We start from the raw sequence: 18,251 nt of genomic DNA on the forward strand, positions 1-18,251 counted from the left end.
TGAAGTCTGCGGCGCGCGCACCGGATCCCCCCGCCGCGGCGCCACGCTGGTTGCGCCTGAACTGCGGGTGGGGGGCTTCCCAGCCGCGCCACAGGCCACGGGGCTAGGACCCCGGCGCCCCGGGCGACTCTTCTGTGTCACCGCAGAGAAAGTCCATTTTCTAAGTCCGTTTGCGATGCACTTTTCCTTCTTCCCTTATGTTTTCATTTTGCTACTGGAACTTCATGGCGTGAATGACATTGGACCGCACACAAGTTAACCCCGTATTAAAAAAAAAAAAAAAAATAGTTCAAGGCTGCTGTAGACTGGTGTTTTTCCCTCCCTGATACTGACAGCGTGAAAGATTTCAGCCTGTTCATCTTCATCCCTGTCACTTCTAGGATTTGGAAATCCCTCAGCAACGCCACCAGAGTAGCCAAGGTCAAGAATTTAAGATGCTTTGCCCCTCCCCAAACCGCACTATGAACGCTCTGAAGTGGCCAGGTCTGGGCTTAAGGATGCAAAATTACCCTGTGACATACAGCCTCATTAGTCTCCCATTCTCTTTTTTGAGGCTCGCTTTTCATAACTTCCAAGTCTTTGATTTCTGTCACTGTTTGCTGCGTCAGTAGTAAGCCAAGAGGCATGGTGACAGCAGACTTCGATATAAAATATCTTTATGTTTGAAGGCAAAGGGAAATGGTAGATTTTCTTCATTTTCCATGGAGGGATTTCATTTCAGAATTACTCTTCAAAATCATCAGTGCACACACTTCCAAATCAGAAGCTTCAAACATCAGGCTTAACGAGTTCCTTGCCTGGATAAGGTGTTTTTGTTTTTTTTGTTTTGTTTTGTTTTTAATTTTTTATATTTTTCCAGAACTGCAGTGAATCCGTGATGTGCCTACAGTTTCCCACAGAGAAAGCAGCTCCAAAATTTGAGGACAAGGTCACAGTGAAACTTGCAAAAGGACTGGCCATCTCCCCTGCTAACGGGATTGGCACATATATTGCTGATGAGTCATGACTGTCTTACACATTCAATAACAAAACAAGCAAAAATACAAGATAAGGCTTGGCAGGTAGCCCTACCTTAATGGAAGTACAGGAGTAGTGAGGTAGGGGAATGTCCTGGAAAAAGGAAGGGCTGGGGAATGTGGATGCTTCAGAATTCATTCCAGTGTCTTTTCTTCAGAGATAAAAACTACCATGAATGTTCTAGGGACTACAAAGAAGTTAAGTACATTTTTTTAAGGTCTACATGAAATATACCCAACTGCTTATATCTCTGGGTTTATGCTCAAAAAATAAACCTTCAGATTACATGTCCCTTAGGTTCCTGGATTTGACACAAGTGTTTTTATTCCCTGGAAATATTCATCAGTGTAAATCTGTATCTGGCAAACTTTAGATTCCTGTTCCTGAGTAGTTCTAGAATCTGTTCCCCTCTGTGCTCTGTTGTTACATAGTTCCTGCACCTCCCATTTTTTATAGATTGCCTGTTTCCAATTGCTCTTCCCTCTGAGGGCTTTTCTCATTGGCTCAGCCCTGGTCTGGCTGATCTGTGATCCTGCTCTAATCTTGCTGTTCCTGCTTCCCTGTTCCTGTCCATTTTCCTATCCACAATCAACAGAGGACTGATTCTGACCCTTCAATATGTCCAAGAATCACCTGGGAGAGCTTCTTAAAAAAAAAAAAAAAAAAAAAAAAAAAAAAAAAATCTGAGTTCCCTGCAGGATCTGGAGAACTGTTTACTAAATGTCCTTGAGGGATTGTTGTCACAGGGTCAATTTTGGAAACAATGCCTAGCCTGAACTAATTGTCCCTTCTGGAACAATCTCCCTTTGCCTCAGAGATTTGCACATTTCTAGATTGCACCTCTCCTCCCACCCCCACCCCAACCTCCCAGGCCTTAGCTATTCAAATTTCCTTCATCACCCAGCTCAAGGGTCTAAACATTCATAGAAACCATTACTGTGGCCCTTACATACAAAAACTTGTTTTTGTTTTGTAGAACTGGGGATTGAAGCCAAGGCCTCATGCATGCTAATCAAGTGCTTTACCACTGAAACTATATCTCCTCAGCCTTTACTTTGAGAAAGGGTTTCCCGAAATTGCCCAGTTTGGCTTAGAACCTGGATCTGCCTCAGCCTCCTGAGTAGCTGAGATTACTGAAGTGCACCATCACACTCAGCTCCTCAGATACCTTTCAAAGTGAAAGGAAGCCTTAATATTGATGCCAGAACTCCAGGCATGAATCAAGACTGTCATAGACTGTTAGGTCATGCTACATTTAGAAGATTTTAAAGGTCAGGGACTATGTCATATTTATGATGCATTTTTGTTTCTCAGAGATTAGGCCAAGGCCATTCACTCAATAGGTGTTCAATAAATTAATATTCTAGGTTACAGTTAGTCCTTGTGTATTTAGTTAAGATGACATCACTTCCTAAAGCCTGGCCCTTCCTAGGGAAATCAAATTTTGCCCAACAAAAGGTTGAACCCAGGTTCAATGATAGCCCCATTAAGATAAAACCTGACCTGTGCAGCAACTTTGGAAACTACCAAATCAAATGCCCAGGTTTCTGAAAATCAGTCCTCTCTGCAAGTTCTTGGACTTAGTGTGAACATCAAGAAAGTAACTTACTCCATAGCCTGAATGAATTTTATTGTCCAGAAGTATAATAATGAGGCAAACTGATATATCAATTTTCCTGTAATTCTGGAAAAGAATGGGTAATGTTTGACAATAGCTATCCTGACCCAGGTAAACCTAGTTTTACTGCTGCAACTCAGCTTTGCTGAGCAGAATGTCTGCACATACATAAGCAGGTAACCAAATGAAATGTATTTGTTTTGGAAATGACCTTAAGCACAGAAAGGCCCCATCTGTCCTCTTCCTTCTGCTTCTCACCCTTCTCAGAAGCTTTTGATCAATACGCCATGAAAATCTAAGATATAACTCCCTGGAGACAAGAGTGTAGTTTGGTGTATGCTTGATATTCAATTCTGAGCACCAAAAAATAAACAGACAAATAAATAAAATGTAATTTCCTTGAAAATTTTTCAAATGGGGGCCAGGTCAGGTACACTCCTTGTAGTTAATCAGTGCTCCAGAGGGTTTGCAAAATTGGTCTCTTTGGTGAAATGTAATAAACCATATGAATAAGCAAACCCAAACTGCTGACAAAGAAGCTCCTTGACCTAACTCTAGGAGTTAAATAAACACTCCATGTCTCAACTTTGAGCTTCAGTGTTTTTGTCCCTCTTGAGTCTAGTTTTGTGAAGAATCCTGCTGGGTCACTTCTGTGAGAATCCCCACTCTCATTCTCTTACCCTGGCCTGCCTTCAGCAAGAATCCTGTCAGGTCAGTTTAACCAGAATCCTCCTTTACCCATGAAGCTTCCTCTTAGTAGGAAGTAGTTTTCCTTCCACCAACTCTCCTCCTCCCCCACAAATCCCTAGACATAAATTCCCACTTGTCATTATATTTGGGGTTGAGCCCCACCTCTTTCTCTCTCTCTGCTACTGAAAAACGCTGAGGCAGTAGTCCCTTTTTAAATGAAGTCTTCCTTATTGAATAAGTACCATGACAAAATTTTCTTTGACAAGGCAAGCCACTATTTAGCTACTGGGAGAATGCCTGTGGGGAATGGAGCAGGAGGCAAGGGACAAAGGCAGGGCAGGGCTTACCTCTGAAGGATCCCCTTGACCTGTTAAGGGATTAAAACTTGCCTCTGGAGAAGAGGGAGCAAACAGCAGTGCCTGCTTAGTTTGTGGAAGAGGATGAAAAGGTCCAGGTGGTAGTGGTAGCTCAAAAATAGCCCTACCTAGCTGGACCTGTAATCCCAGTGACTGGGGAGGCTGAGGCAGGAAGATCCCAAGTTTAAGGCCAGCCTCAGCAAGTTAGCAAGAACTTATCTCAAAAAGGACTAAGGATGTAGCTCAGTGCTAAATCATCCCTGAGTTCAATCCCCAGTACCAGTCAATCAAAACAGAACAACCCTACCCAGTTCTTATAGCCCAGTACCACCATCTAGCAATCTTCCATGCAAAAGTGAAATCCTGAATTTTATAAGAAATCTTTCAATATTATAAATGTTCTTCCTAATTTAAAATGTTTTAAACTTTATGGAGCTACAGGGCAAAGCAAAGCTATGTGTATATCTTCCTGGCTCATGGAGCCTGGACAAGCAAAGGGGAGTCTTTTGAGACAATGAAGTAACATTTCCAACTTAGATTATAGATCATTCTGGCAACAACTTGGGACTGGGATTGAAGGAGTCAAGACTGGGAGATATTCAAACTACTATTTTCCCTGCCCCAAACTGCCTAACTAAGAGAAACAGCTTCTCTCACAATGACAAGCAGAATGAGAACTAGTTTTCTCTTTCACTCCACTTGTTCAATAATATCAGAGCTGTGAGCAATCCAGGCGTAAGAGGAACACTATTAATGGAAGGAACAAAACCGCCTCTATTAAAAAAAAAAAAAATGTTTCAGACCTCCGGTGGAAAGAGAATACATTTGTGTATGAGATGATGCTGAGGATATGGAGGAGGCCTGTAAGGAGGGAAGACCAAGATGACACCAGAGAATCACAGAGATAAAGCAGCCATTAAGAAGACAAAAAGGTCAGGAGCACAGAAAAACCCATGCAACATATCTAAATTATCTAACTAATTATCTAACCTAAGAATTCGATGAGCAAAATAAACAACTAATTCAACCAAGATTAAATGTCAGATTGATGACATAAAGCACAATTGCTGGGATGCTCTGAAACACTTAGGAAAAATATAGGTCCATACAAAATTAAAACAGCAACTGGCAGAAATGTTCAGGGGCTTCAGTGCAACCTCAACAGATCATCTCCCACTCTCCACTGCGTGAGTTTTCTAAGACACAGTGCAGAATTATTCCTGGACTGTGGGTACTCCAACAATCTGACCACTGAGCATTCTCTCCCCACTCAACAAGCTCAACATTCTCAGCCTTTAGCATTTTTCCCTCTGGAATATTTCAAATATAGAAGGTCTTGAAGATGTAAGAAATAGTACCTTGTATCAATAAACACTTCTAACAGTTTCATGTGATTTCATCTGATTCTTTTTAATCATTCTCTCAGGTAGGCAGGACAGGTTTTTCATTCTCATTTGGTGATAAGAGAACTGAAGCAGAAAAGGCAGGTTAACCTGCCTGAAGTCACGCAGCAGATCAGTGCCAGAATGGAATCTATAATCCTAGTCTCTTTCTTTTTTTTTTTTTTAATTCTTTTAGTGATAGCTATTCATAATAGTGGGGTTCATTTTGACAAAATCCTAGTCTCTTAGTTTCATATTCTTTGCCCTGTAAATCGGAAGAAAGCAGAAGACCTTCCCAGCTGCTCTGTCGCTCAACATTCCATCCGTTTATTCTTCTCAGTTGATTTTCCTTTCCCTGGAACAGGCTGCCATGTCACAACTAGGAATACCTCACCGTTGTGAAGAACTGCTCTTGTCAACAGGAGGCCTGTGGCCACCCTACCTGATTTTCTGCCCTACCACAGTCTGACTAGACAAGAGCACGCTAATGTCTGCACAAGACAGCATTGCCAACATCTGCCAACATTCAGATATGTTATGCTTACAGCCTTAACCTTGCAAGGTCACATGTTCTCCTAGTTATCTTCTACTCATAGGCTATAATTTCCTATGGAATTACAATCTACCCCGCGCTACCCAAATACACCAAAATTGGGAAGTTGAACTATATATTTATACTTAAGATTATATATATAATATTATATTATATATAATTTTATATGATATAAAATTTATGTTATAAAATAATTTTATATCATATAAAATTATATATAATATAATATTATATATATATGTAAAAGAGAGGTCTGGGGGTATAGCTCAGTGGTAGAGTTACTTTCTAATATGAGGAAGGCCCTATATTTGGTCCCCAGCACTGCAAAATATCTGTGTGTGTGTGTGTGTGTGTGTACATACATGTATACATATATATGTGTGTGTACACATCAATCATCAAGAGAAGCTCCTTTCTAATTTTTCAAAAGAAAAAAATCACATTTGTGTCCGTAGTTCACACTCTTTCATAGCTCAAGAAAGATTAACAAGAACCCAGATTGCATCCAGTAAAGTCTGGGCTGATCATATCACCTGGGGATTGCTTAAAGACCCTTGTCCTTGCTTTACACTGGTGAACTCTAGTCACATTCACCCTCTGATCTGTTTTACCCTGTATCACAAAAGTAAAGTTTGAATTCCCCTGAAATCAATCATGGTCACATAGTAGAGATACTATATCAGCTTTCAGAAAAACTGGGGAGAGGGGGAAGTTCATATATTTTATGATGTATACACTAAACTATTATCTTTGAAGAGCCAGATCTATGACGTTCTTGCTTATCCCTATCTCATACCACAAAGATATATTTAGTGCCTTCATAAGAAAGTTCTCTTTAGTTCTCTGGGATTGAAGGGTATGAAAGAAGCAGTTATTGAATGCAAAAGACATGAACACAGTTAGATCAGTCTGTTTATTCCAAGTGAGGAAAATAAGTCCAACATTATCCCTAATTCTTCCCACCAACCACCACCAATCCAAAGTTGAAAACAAAAACCAAAACACCAAAAACAAACACAAAAATCTACTTAAAGCAGTAAACTTAAATTTAGAAATATCTTCTATTCCAGTAGTATTTGGTCTTTCCTGTTAAACACCATCATTGTATTTACAGAGCCTGTTAAACAGGAATATCTTAAAAGTATTCTTACTGATTCAGCACCTTTTATTTCCTTCTGTTGAACTCATATTCCTCTTGAACACATTAGGTATAAAGCCCCTAAATCCCAGGGTTTTATACCTAAACCTCAGACAAGAAAATCATGTGAAACCTTTAAGTTGTCTATGAATTTAATAAGGAACATGTTTAATAAAGAACATTACTCCAAATGTGAGATGTTTGCTTTAATTCACTGACCTGCTTGGGAGTGGAGAATGAACTCTAAAGGCTTGAGTTTAAAAGGCTAAAGTAACTTGGGAAATTGAAATAGAATAATATTCCTCGGTGTGTGTGTGTGTGTGTGTGTGTGTGTGTGTGTGTGTGTGTGTGTTAGTTCCTGGGGACTGAAACCAGGGTACTTCATCATTGAGCCACATCCCCAGCCTTTTTTATTTTGAGACAGGTTCTTGCTAAATTGATAAGGCTGGCCTCAAACTTGCGATCCTCCTGTCTCAGCCTCTCAAGTCACTGGGATTACAGGTGTGTGCCACCATATCCAGTTTAATATTCTTTTTTCTGAGTCATTTTATTACTTGTCCTCCACCCCATCCCAAATTTCAATGAATACCCCAAACAATGCATCCTCAAAAATTAGGAGAATATAATTTATATGCTCTGGAGATTTTCTGAGATCATCCTGATACCAAATGTTCTATTCAAACTGGGAGTGGTGGCACATGCCTATAAACCAAGCAGCTTGGGAGGCTGAGGTAGAAGGATTGTAAATCAAGGCCAGCCTCAGCAATTTGGCAAGGCCCTAAGCAGCTCAGTGAGACCCTGTCTCAAAATTAAAAAAAAAAAAAAAAATGTACTCACTATCCTTGTAAATGTATCTGTGTTCCTTCAGGAGACCAAATGTCCCCATTTTTAGAGTTTTGAGACATCACTAAGATGTTAAAAGGCAGCAGATTGGGAGGGTAGATCTAAAGGGCAGCAGAGATACACCCTCCTGGGTGTGGGAAGAAGGGTCCACCCAGAAGAAAGAATAAAACCACAAAAAGCTTTCAAAATAATTGTAACAGCCACAGCACCTTAATCCTTACTCTGGGGATTTGGAGGTATTTGATTACAGTAACTCATGTGTTTGCAAACAATAATCTTCCTGCATTTCTAAGAGATTTTTAAAAAATGAGAAACTAAGTAAATTCTACAATATGATATGCAGCCTCCTGTAAATTTCAGCTTTTATCTCTTTAATGTTTAAGTACCATGTTTCGATCCTGAAAAAAACATTTAAGTCAAAATATTAATGTATCACTCATTTTCCTCACTAATAAATATAAACTAAAAGTCTGGCTGAATTAACAGAAAGACATAAGATTGTTCCAAGTTGATAGAAAAAAAATATTGTAAATATGGCAACATTACCCTATTAACTTGTAGGGTTAATTTGATTTCAGTCAAAAGTCCTAGGAGATTTTTTTCTTAGAAATTGTCAAAATTTTTCAAAAGTTTATCTGGAAAAATAAACTGGCAAACATAATTTAGACTCTTTAAAACACACACAACCATTAAGAATTAATGAAGGAATAGTGAAATAGGTAGATTCTTGTTCAGTAAAAACAGAATGGGATGCTCCAAAAAGTACCCTAAAAGATATAAGCATTTATTGTATAATCAACAGGAAAGGAAGATTATTTCATAAGTAGTTGTGGAATAACTGGTTGGCAATGGGAAACAAGATCAAGTTGAACCTTTACCTCAGAGCATATACCAAAATAAATCCCAGATGGATTAGATGGTTAAATAATAAAAATCAAACCACAGGAAGAAAACACTCTAGAAGCAACAGAATCTGTCAAAGCTCTGAAAGAAGGATGACGGTCCAACTCAGAAGTAATTAATGAAATCACACACAAAACAAAGATTGTAGACTTGGCTACAAAAAAAAAAAAGTAAAGCTTTTAAGCATGTGTCTTGAATTAAAAGGCAAACAACAGGCTGAGGAAAAACAAAGGTTAGTATTGTTATTACCTTAGAGATTCGTGAAAACCAGTAAGATCATTCAAACACTCAGATCCCAAAAGAGAAGTGAAAATCACAACTGCTCACTGTGTATCAGACAGACAACAACAACAACAACAACAACAAAACCAGGTTAAGTTGTAGTTGGCTACATTTTCAACTTCCAGAGCAGGGACTGTTGATCTGGACTTAGCAGTGAAGGGTTTCAGGAGATCCTGAGCTCTGAAATTAAATACAAAAGTGTGTGTCTGCACATATTTGCATCAATCTCTCCTCCTCTTCCCCATATGCAGTCAAATTCCATTCCAGGAACAATGTTTTATAAAGGCTGACTGGAGATTAATTTTCAAATTTGAAAGTGATACTAACTGAAGAATCTTCAGTTACAAAGAAGTTATCGCCAAAGGGGCCCTTATATGGAGAACCCAGACCTGCTAGAAGTTAACATTAGAAGGAAGCTTTGAGGACTGTGGATGTAGCTCTGTGGTAGAGGGCTTGCCTCCCATGCACAAGGCCCTAGGCTCACTCCCCAGTATCACAAAAAAAGAAACAAACCTGCAGAGGATGGAAAAGGAGGGAAGTGAGGGAAGTGGGCATTAACAACATTCACCACTCCAGGGTGTGATGTGCTCTTCCCTAGGTGCCCCATGGGAGCCAGTGGCCAGAGGCTGCCATGGGTATCATCTAAGTGACTGGTAACTGAGGTGGGCCAGAAACCCTTGTTCCAAAGAGGCATTCGCCCATTAAGCTAAAATGCCATAGAAAAGGAGATTTTTTCCAGGGACAACTCATAGTACAAACAAGAACCCTCAAAGACAAAATTGGGCTAGAACATAAAAGATGTGCTTTATTTGGGAGATGCAAAATAATCAGTTTTAACATCTCTGTCATTGGGGTGCTCTCTCTTGTATTATATTTCCCTTTGGGCGTAGCTTCATCTGAGAAATTAATATTGCTGAGGTAAACTGAACTACTAGGGTCTCCTTCCATGGGAGTAAAAGCAGGCACTACATTGGGGCTCTGTGGGGAAAGAAGGCCTGGAACAAGTTGCCAAGGCCCAATTTTATGAAGCAAGAAGCTTAATATGGGGAACTCTCTTTAAGAAAAAATGCAAAAGGATCCCACGAACACAGTCTCCACTAGAGACTTAGGAAGAGTTCACACAAGTGAGGAGACTGAAGTTCAAGTTGCTTTAGCTTCACAGCAAATTCAGTTCTGTCCTGAGGGCAAAAGAGATCCTTGTGGCTCAGGAGTGGTCCAGCTGGCTTTAACTCGGTAAGTAAAAATATTGATTTATTGAAGGAGGGGGTCACATGGACCTCTGTTATCTTCTCAGAGGAAATGCAAAATGGTAACTGTTGGAAACGCAATAAAACTGTCAAAAGATTTCTTTTACAGATTGCAAAACATAACTCATGTCTCTATTCCTTCTGCACCAGTTGTAAACACACACACACACACACACACACACACACACACACACTTTTAATTATGATAAAAAAGAAAAACTGTAATGCTTCTTTAGCATTGTGTGTCTTATGCACATTTACCTTTTGAATTTCCACAAGACCCCTACTGTAGAGTCCAACTGCCTCACCCCTCCATATCTGTTAATTCCTTATTTTTTATAGTAAAATAACTCCCTGAGTTTTCGCTGGGCACACAGCCATCCAGTCAGAGAGCACATTTCTCCAGCAACGTGGTGCAGTCTTATGACTCATACTCATGGGATGTGAATGCACATGGTCAGTACATATTTGGGGCAATATCTTTTGAAAGAAAACTGCTCCTGTGCATCCTCCTGGCTGCTGATGAGCCAGCCACTGTTATGTGGGAGAGGACCACACCAGGGAGAAGAAGGGTGAGCAATAAGACAGACAGGCTCCAAGCCAGGCTGATGCTATGGGGCACACCAACCTATAGCCGTGAATCGCCACCTAAGGACTATTCTGTGAGGGAGAAAGTCAAGTCTACTTTTTTTGCACTACTTTTTCGTTGCAGTGGCCTTGCCTGTCCTCTGATAATCCAACTTTCTTTGGGGTATTTCAATATCTAAGTTCCCTTGGACTGAAGTACAGGAAGAGCCCACCTTAAATTTAGTTTCACAACATTATAAGTGGAATATTAGGGTCCCTTCAAAAATCCATCTTACACCATTGTGGTGATTTCCTCCTCAGACAGAAAATTCCCCAGTTATAAGACTCAAGCCTGCCACATGGATGACGTCCTACTTTTCCTAAAGAAGATGGAGACCACTCTTCCTTCTTTTGTAATGACAGGAGTTTTAATACTGAATACTGTCATCCTAGAAATTAGGTACTTGCCTTTTTTTTCATTGGCAGCACTGGGGATTGAACACAGGGTCTCACATACTGAGGTACATCTCCAGCCCCTTTTCAAATTTTATTTTGAAACAAGATTTCACTAAGTTTTCCAGGCTGACTTCAAACTTGTGATCCTCCTGCCTCAGTCTCCGGAATAGCTGGGATTACAGGCATGCACCACTGCACCTGGCTGGCATTTGCACTGAGAGGCCAAGTGTTCCAGGCAGGATGGATATTAATTTCTTTGGGGAAATCTCCTTGAAATAATATGATTTTATAAGTCCAGAAATACTAAATGAGTTTTGCCCAATTCTAAGGATAATACAAAACCCATATTCTATAAGTGAATTAATATTTGGCTTTTTTTTTTTCTGGTTTTAGTGATGATTTCCAGCACAAACTCAACAAAATATTTTTTTAGCAACTGTTTTCCTTTGGACTTAAAATTAATCAAGTTATTTTGCTGTATTGTTTTATGAAACTACTGTCAGCAAGGTTATCCTTACTGGTCTTCACTGTACATCATTCTATATAATACAGTAATAGACGCATTCTTCCATTTCCTTTGGCTTAAGGTATAGACAGCTACTGAGTGGAATGTATTTGTTTTTCTTTTCTTTCTTTCTTTTTTCCTTTTTGGTGCTGGGAACTGAACCCAAGTTTTCTCACATGCTAAGTATGTGTCTTATCATTGAGCCAGATCTGCACTAGTTGTTTTAATTATTTTCTGAACAAATGACAAATCATTACTATAGCCTGAATATTTATATCCCTTGAAATCATATGTATATGTTGAAACCTAATTTTCGTTGTGATGGTATTTGAAGGTGGACACGGTTAGGTATTGAGGGTTCTGCATGGGATTTTGTACTCTTATAAAAGAAACCCAGAGAGCTCCCTTCCCCTCCTTCCACCCTGTGAGAACACTGGAAGATAGCTCTCTGAACCAGGAAGTGAGTCCTCATCAGACACCAGATCTGCTGGCACCTTGATCTTGAACTTCTCTGACTCTAAAAGTGTAAGAAATATATCTCTGCTGTTTATAAGCCACTCAGTCCATGGAACTGTCTTAGCAGCACAAACGGACTTTGACAATCACTGAGTCCTAACCTAAGCATCCATCCCAGATCACATAAGACCACAGAAATTTTTAGCTGGAAAGGACCTTCACCAAAGATCACTGGGTTCAATAACTTTGTTTTCAGATGAGTCCCCAAGACATTAAGGATTGTCCAAGGGTTTCTCAGGCACTGGAGTTTATATGACTAGGATTCCTAAATTTTGGGGGAAAGATATGCTAGCCTTTCTCCCCAACCCTAAAGGATGTACATGCTTGGTATGTGTAAAAGCAATACAACGTTCCCCCAAAATCTATCTCATTTTAAAAGGTAGCATGAATTATTTTATAAATCAAAGGATTATTTTATATATAAATTATGTGGTGCTTTGTTTTAAAAATATTTTTTAAAAACCTTTATCATTTAAGGCAAAATAACACATATACATGGTCATTTATTCATTACAAAAATTTTACAAATGACCAAACTTTGACAGCCTGTGCTAAGTACAGGGTTTAACAAAACAGACCTCATCCCTGCCCTCAAGGAGCTTGCCTATAAGTGAATTTTGTAGGCACACAAATATTTAGCTTATAAATTGTCATGTATGAAATGTAAGAAGTCTGAGGTCAACAGCATTCCCTGCAGAAAACACTGTGCCCCAAGATGCTAAGGAGGGAAGAAGGAACTTCTGCTTTTAAGCAAGTGTGGTCAAGGCACAGTTCATTAGAGAGAAAGGTGAGGCACTTAGATTAGTCAAGTAGGGAAAGCATGAATCATGAAGACCAGTGGACTATCTTGCTGTAGTATGGATCTAAAGTATTCCCAAAGACTCATGTGTTTAAGGATCAGTCACTAACCTATGGTGCTACTGGGAGGTGCTGGGGCCCAAGGGGAGTAAGCTAGATCATTGGAACCATGCCCTGTAAAGGGATGTTGAACCTGAACCCTTCCTCTCTCTTTTTACCTCCCAGATACCATGAGGTAAACAAGTTACTCTCCGTGCACTTCTGTCATGATGTGCCGCCTCACCACAGGCCCACAGCAGCAAGATCAAGCAATCAAGGACTGGAATCTGAAACTGCGAGTCAAAATAAGTCTTCTTCTAGTTGTTTATCTTAGGTGTTTGTTTCTCAGTGACAGAACTCTAACACACATTAAGGACTGCTGTCTTTGAAAACGTGAATTTTTGACAACACTGCAAAGTTCAAAGAAAGAAAGGAAAACTAACCCAGCATTTTGCCTTTGATGAACAGACATGATTAAAATGTTGGGTAAGCAATATACCCTTCTTTTATCTTTTTCAAAGCAATTTTTATAGCTGAAATCAAATTATTTATATTTTTCTACTTATAATATGGCTTTTCCTATAGAAGTAAGTTCCATGAACACAAAGCTACTTACCTGTTCTGTTCTACCTGCCCAATATTAGGTGAAAAGAATGAAAAACCAAATTTGGCATATCCCTCTCTTACATGTACACAAGCATGTAGTTATATGAATGAATGGGAGGATTGGTAGATACATAGATAAGTAACTTTAACACGAATAGCTTTTCAATATACATCTGTGTCTTCTGTAAAAGGTGAGTACCTATCCACTATTCCTTCTATTTTCATCATAATATCCTGCTCCCCAAAGAAGGAAGTAGGAACCAGGGTGTTGCAAAGACGCTTCTCTCATTGAAATGTCCCTCCCTGGGCTGGGGTTGTGGCTCAGTGGTAGAGTGCCTGCTTACCACATGTGAAGCACTGGTTTTGATTCTCAGCATAAAATAAGTGCATGAAATAAAGGTATTATGTCCATCTACAACCAAAAAAATAAAAAATAAATGTACCTCCTTGCAAAATCCAAGTGTTCCACCATCTTCTCTCAGCTGTACCTTTGTAATGTGCCTAACTTGCTCTCCATGGAGAGATGTTTAACAGGTTCACTGTTTCTCATTATAAATGAAACCCTGATGAACAATCACATGTCTACACATCTTTTCACGCATATATGATTTCTTAGGGTGAAATCCTAGAAGTGGGATTGTAGTATCAAAACAAACACATTTTATATTTGATACACATAACCAACTGCCCTCTAGAAAGACTGTACTAATACACATTTTTAAACTACAGTATATACGACAGTCTTATCCCCTAAACTTAATCAATACTGAATTCAGTTAATCTTTTAAAACTCTGCCAAATGGGTAGAAATGATATGCTACTATCAGTGGTCATTTGTTTTATTAGATACATAGGTTATCTATGAAACCTAAACGTTCTTTATGTATTTATTGAACCAGTGACCTCCTTCCTTCTTCCTTTCCTTCCTTTTTTTTTTCTTTTTCTTTTTCTTTCTTTCTTTTCTTTTTTTTTTCTTTGTAACACTAAATGTATGGTCCCTGAACAGGCAGAATGGATAGTGCCTGGGATCACATTAGAAATGCACATTCTTGTGCCCACTGCTGTGAAATGGGAGGCTTTCATGGTGTTACAATGAGTCCTCCTCCCAGGTCTCCTCTGTCCATGCACATTCAGTGCCTCATACTGTGATTTTTAGCCACATGGTAGACCCTTACTTTCTACACAGGAAATGGATTTCCAACATCCAACTGGTGACAAAAAGTTTTTGATCAACAGCAATTTCAATATTTCCTCTTTAATGTGGTACATATGGACTGAACATCATTTATTACTTCCTTTCATCCACAACATTCCGAATCTCCTCAACAAAACTCGTTAAGTCCACAGCATCACCAGCCCTGCACCCTTAAAAGTCAAATTATGGCTATAAAAGATATTTCTGATTCTTGTCTGCCTAATCCTTTCCTCCGTCTGCCATCCACAATCCATATTTTCCTTGGAACTCCAATGGCCTGTGGTTTGACCATCGTGGCTCCATCTCCTGCTTATGATGCTGGAGTGGAAAAGTGACTCAGGCTTGACTAAATAGCATCTCCCACCACCGTTCCTTCCCTATCCCTCCCAGGCTATGACACTTGACCCAGCAAAGACACAAGATCCAAGCCCAGCCAATTTATGTCTCCTGACAACCTCTTAAAATTTTTTCACCACTTCACTCCTGTTTTTTTTTATCAAATCTGGGGTCTCTGGCAAGATTCCAAAGAAAAGTCAGCATTTTCAATGGGGACAGGCCAAAAACTGCCTGAGTCACAGAGAAAAGTGGCTTCTACTGAGATTACCACAGCACACCCAGCAGGGACCCCAGGGATGGGGCTGAGTCCATGTTGGCTGTATCAGTGGACAAAATGTGCTGGATTAATCAACAAGATGGGCATTTTGCTGGTCACTGGCCACTTGGCTCAATAATCGCTTTATTTAAGATGCTGTGTTAAACCTCAAGTACAGGTAAGACACTTTCCAGGTTGACAGGTGTCAGGAAGGGATACACAGAGGTGGTGTGGCAACATTCCTCAGCCTCATTCCACTGCTCTTGCTGCAGCTGTTTGGTCAAAAGCTGCCTCAGAGATTTCCAGAATTCACCCTTCCTTGCCAATTACATCAAGGCCCAGATTTAAAGAATTTCCCACCTGGGGGAGTGGGGTGAGGCATAGCTCCATGGTAGAGCATTTGCCTGGTCCATTGGGTTTGATTCCTGACACTACAAAAAAGAGAGAGAGAGAGAGAGAGAGAGAGAGAGAGAGAGAGAGAGGGAGGGAGGGAGAGGAGGAATTAATTTCCCTAATTCTCAGAAATATTCAAGTGATCTTTGTGCTAAAATATTTCTTTGCTCCCTTGAAGACACTTATTTCCCCCCCAAATAAGGTATTCAGAATTATTCTATCTTCGGCATCCATACTTTAAAGTCAATCAGTTGAAAACATTATCAAGTGGAGCTCAGGATGGACAGGCCACTCCAAGGGAACTGCTTTTCCTCTCTGAAGCTGACAAACAGAACAGGCATATCACAGACAGTGCAATGCAAGGAACTGATTGGCTTTACGTATCTCAAGGCTCCCAGTGATGAAAGAAGAAAGCTCGACTATGACCAAAAAAGGAAGCAGCATGATTCAGCTTCCATAGAGGGTTGCAAATGTGTGAGGGGGGAAAAAATGGGGGAGAGGAAGAGAGGAGGGAGGGAAAATCCAGCAGTGAGTTGCAACTGCACAAGAGAAATGTGAACCAGAGTTCTGGTTCCCTCAGGATCCTTCACAAGGCAGGAAAGCTGTTGCTCCTGGGGAGATACTGTCATGCTGATAAACAATACAGCCTCAAAACACCCTTGATGATTTGTAAGAAAACCTCAAGGACTTGACACTGTCAGATAGAGTGCGCAATCCAGCAATAAGGCAACCCTGAATAGGGCTCTTCAGCTCAGCAGGGGAAGCCATAGTCCTCTGACATCTCTGTTGGGATGCAGTCGCTGCTTTGTGAGGAAGGCTTTGTGGGAAAGGCTGGGCTGGCAGTATGGGACACATGCACAGTTACACACATACATCACACACACAACAAGCAACCCCACCCAGTCCAATGTATGCATGCACACATCACCCAGTCATATGTGCGCGTGCGCACACAGGCACACACACACACACACACACACACACACACACACAGTCACGCATACACCACATTCCCCTCCCAGTCTCAGTCACACATACACACATCTCTTGCCCATAAGGCACGTGGTCATACATACACAGTACACACAGGCCACACACAAAGCCATATACACCACATTCCTGCACAGTCTCACACAGTCACATATACACACCATACCTCACACCCATATACTACACACAGTCACACACCCACTCCCCACCAGCCTCTCCTTCTCACTAATATACACGAACAGCCCCCACAAAGTCACACGCATACACATCAATCACTCTACACATTCAGAACTACACATACACACACATTCCTCAAGCACTTCTGTTCCAGCACAAGTCTTCCTCCTCAGCTCCACTGACCATTCATATGAAGGCACTGAATCTAACAGGCAGGCAGTTATCAAGGATATAAAAACAAATGTTATGGAAAAAAAATAGTTGAATAAATCTTGATGACTTTGAATTTGGCAATGACTCTTTTAAATTTGTGTTTATTTTAAACATATATATTATTCTTATTTAGAATACTCTCCTTTTAAAAAGTGCATAATTCATATAATCTCATGAATTATGTTAAGATTAACCCTAATATGTATAATTAAATGCACTAATAAAAATAAAATTTTAAAAAATGGAAACCAAAAAAAAAACAAACAAACAAACAAAAACCCAAATGTGACTTAAAAGAAAAAGACTAAAAACTGGCCAAATGAAAAACACCAGGAGACATTGAAAGGAATAAGAGATGATGGAAGAATAAGTCAAGTAAGTATTCCTGTCCAACCCCAGGAATTGTTTTGAGTTTTGTCTCTGAACAATATTCCTTAGAAACTGTAACTAATTCTTTTGTCATCTGTTTTGTTTTGTTTTTGTTGCCCAGGCTGGCCTTGGACTCCTGGGCTCAAGGGTTCCTCCCGTCTCGTCCTCCCAAATAGCTGGGACTACAGCGTGGCAGCCCACACCCAAATGAAAAGCTCATTCTTCTGGGTGAAGAACAGACATCCTGCTGGCTGGGGAAGCAGCAATCTCTGTGAATGAAAACCTCATATGCTGTACAGATTTGTTTGACAGAAGTTACAGCAGCCACCAGAGGGAATCAGGAAGTTTGGTCACATAATGGACAAAAAAAATTTAAGAGAATTTTACAATTTGTATTTCTATAAATACAAAGTCACAATGCCTCTGCCTTCAACCCAAGGTATTTATACGGCAATCCAATTGCCAAATACCAATGAACAAGCATTGAACAACACAAAGAAGGAGGAAGATTTCCAGCTTCTCAGAAGCCACAGAAAATATTCTCTGAACCATGAGATTTGGAGGAGTAAAGATAAATAACACATTCTTGAAACCCAGGATCCTAGCCAGGAGAAGGAAACAGAAGTATCGAAAAATGCAACTTCATCCTCCATTGCTCCTTATTTTCTTTTTTCCCCTAAATGAACTGTAAGTTAGTATCCAAGTGGTTATCTTATCCTAGCCTGCAAAGGGGTCAGCTGGATAAAGTGTTGTCACCCCAGGCAGACCTATGCCCAGGATTGGAGGCTGGTGCCCCCTGGTGGTAG

The 18,251-nt window shown here is 40.1% G+C and overlaps 1 protein-coding gene across 12 annotated transcripts in view; it reads right to left on the minus strand.

The window, feature by feature from the left end:
• The window catches only part of TACC1 (transforming acidic coiled-coil containing protein 1), a 113,056-nt gene that overhangs the window by 56,688 nt on the left and 38,117 nt on the right, over positions 1-18,251 (minus strand). The gene's annotated exons all lie outside the window — the stretch shown is intronic.

This window comes from Sciurus vulgaris (assembly GCF_902686455.1).
Source record: "Sciurus vulgaris genome assembly, chromosome: 5".
NCBI classification, from domain to species: domain Eukaryota; kingdom Metazoa; phylum Chordata; class Mammalia; order Rodentia; family Sciuridae; genus Sciurus; species Sciurus vulgaris.